At 36.2% G+C, this 2,774-nt stretch overlaps 1 protein-coding gene across 1 annotated transcript in view; it reads left to right on the forward strand.

Annotated features, from left to right (window-relative positions):
• Positions 1-2,774, forward strand: part of LOC103212728 (cilia- and flagella-associated protein 47) — a gene marked incomplete at its 5' end in the record, with an annotated part of 285,428 nt that overhangs the window by 50,967 nt on the left and 231,687 nt on the right. The window lies entirely within an intron of this gene.

Below are 2,774 nucleotides of genomic sequence, written 5' to 3' on the forward strand. Positions count from 1 at the left end.
CCAACCTTCCTTCCGAGGAGTGGCTGGTGGGTTTGAACCACCAGCCGTCTGGTTAGCAGGCAAGTGTCTTAGCCACTATGTTACCAGAGCTCCCATTACTTTACAGTGGTAGAGATTTCAAGGAAAACTATAATAAAGGATTTTGTTTTGGGAAAATAGCCACATTACAATTCCCATCAATTCCACAAATTATTGATCCTTCTCTGTGAAAGATACTGGATAGACCCTGAAAGGGTAATGTATATGATTAACCCACACTCCTGCATTCAAAAATTTGACAGACTACAAACCAGAAGGCTGGCAGTTCAAGCTCAACAGCCACTCCTCGGAAGGAAGGTTGGGCAGTATACTCCCGTAGCGATACTGCCTTGGAAACCCAAGGAGGGGTCGCTATGAGTCAGGTCTGACTCGGCGGCACATAACAACAAGTACATGAAAAAGTCTGATTTGAGGCATATAATAAATGCCACAATAGATATAGAAACAATGTATTATGGTATGCAGAAGGACAAGAAGTCACTCTAATAAAGGAACCAGGAACCACTGCATAGTTCAGTTAGTAGAAGTTCACAAGAAACTTAAAATATCTTTGTTTGAAAAATATAATTCATCATGCATTGTGTTCTCTCCTTTGCTTTTCATTTCCTTATTTAAATTGCCTAGAGTTATGTTTATTTTATTGTGTAGCCAAAAAATATATATTTTTTTTAGTAAAAATGTAGAGAAGATGCCCAAGATTAGATACATGGACAAATTGGCAGTTAACTTAGCAGATAATTACCAAACTTTTACCAGTCAGTTCCAGTGTCATACCTTTTTATTATCAAAGATTTATCAACAACATTAAGTGGGAGAGTGATTTTGAAAATGTCACTCTTAAATAAACTTCTCTACTGCTAACCAGAAGGCTGGCAGTTCAAACCCACCAGCCACTCCTTGGAAGGAAGGTTGGGCAATCCTACTTTCGTAGTGATACTGCCTCGGAAACCCAAGGAGGGGTCGCTATGAGTTGGGGCTGACTCAACGGCACATAACAACAACATGGTTAATTAATACTGATGCATAATTTTGGCCTACATTTATATACTTCCAAATTAGCTGTATACTTGTTTATTTATGTTTAAGTTTCGTCTTTCTTGTGTCCTTTATTGCAACTGGGGAATCAGCTGGAACACTTGCTATACCAATGCTATGTTCTGTTGTAGAACCCAGGCTCCCTGAATATATAATTAGTATATATTCTTCTTTTCTTGGCCTGCTTTTTATTTAAAGAAAAAATTGTGGGACTTTTTTTTTCTCTGCTTAGAATGCATAGTTTATTCCTTCATGCAGTGAAGAGACATAAAAATAAATATATGAATATTTATGGCTGTTGTACTAGACATAATATGCTGAATAGTGAAGAGAGCTAAGGCTGAATAGCTAATCCAATTTACCCTTACTTTTTTGGTAGTTTGTTTTTGTATTTTTCACTTAGGATTCTTTTAGCGCTAAATAACAGAATACATGTATAAAAGTGATTTGAAATTAAGCAACTTTACTATTTTATACAAATGGAAGTAGAAGGTTTTAGGAATTAGTTTCTCAACAAAGTTATCAGCGTTTCATTTTTTTCTCAGCCGTTCTTAGTTTTGTGGCTTTATTTTAGATGCACACGCTAACAGCCCTAAAATGGCTGCTGAAGTGCTCACATAACACCTTCATACAGCTGATAAAGGGCCTAGTTGAGTATCATCTCTCCTTGTGTTTCTTTTTTCCCAGGAAGCAAACCTTTTCCAATAGCCCCACAACAGATTTCCCATTTCAGCTGGTTGACCAGAACTTCATCTTACAGTTTTGGCTAAACTGATCTTTGGTAAAACAGAGTGTAACCTCCAAGAAAGTGGGATTCTCAGTGAAGAATAGAAAAAAAATGGCTGGTGGGAAGGGAATTAACATCATCCTCTCTAGCATATTATATCAATGTTGTTGTTATGTGCCATGGAGTCGGACCCGACTCATAGCGACCCCTCCTTGGGTTTCCGAGGCAGTGTCACTATGGAAGTAGATTGCCCCATCATCCTTCCGAGGAGTGGCTGGTGGATTTGAACCGCCAGCCTTCTGGTTAGCAGTCAAGTGCCGTAGCCACTATGCTACAGTTTGAAAGCCGGTGATACATAAAAGTCATAGCATATTAAATTCACCATGAAGTACTGGATCATGTAATTTCTTCTAGTTAGTTAAAAAATAAAATGACACTTAGAGAACTTAATTCATTTAGTCCTACTCGTAGCAAGACTTGAATCAAGTTTACCAGATTACTACCCCAGCACTCTTTCTCTTATGGGTTTTTATTCTTATTTTGTTGTTTAATTCCTTGTCGTTTACTAGTCTGGTAGGAAACACTAACATAAATTTTTTTTAAAAGCCCAGTAAATCAAAGTTCATTTTTTCTTTTTGGTTAGATCTGTACTGAGAATGATGATGTTTTTGGAAGATATTTCACATGCAACTGTTTCTTAAAGAAACCTGACATTTTAAAATTTGGCTTTTAAACCAAAGAGAGACACAAGGATAATTTCTTTTCTTTTCACTGAAATGTATCTGAAGGAAATTTCTGAATACTCTTTTACTTGAGAAGTTTTATCTGGTTTCTTACTGTAGTGTTGTAATTAACGAATATATTTTCCTTTGAGATAAACTATTTTTTTCATTTACTAAATTACTGCATTGTCATCCTAACATATTTTTCGAAGAATAGCTTTTGAAATAATTTCAATATTGTTACCTATATT

This window comes from Orycteropus afer, unplaced genomic scaffold (assembly GCF_000298275.1).
Source record: "Orycteropus afer afer isolate SDZICR_OR568_19922 unplaced genomic scaffold, OryAfe1.0 scaffold01079, whole genome shotgun sequence".
Lineage (NCBI taxonomy): Eukaryota > Metazoa > Chordata > Mammalia > Tubulidentata > Orycteropodidae > Orycteropus > Orycteropus afer.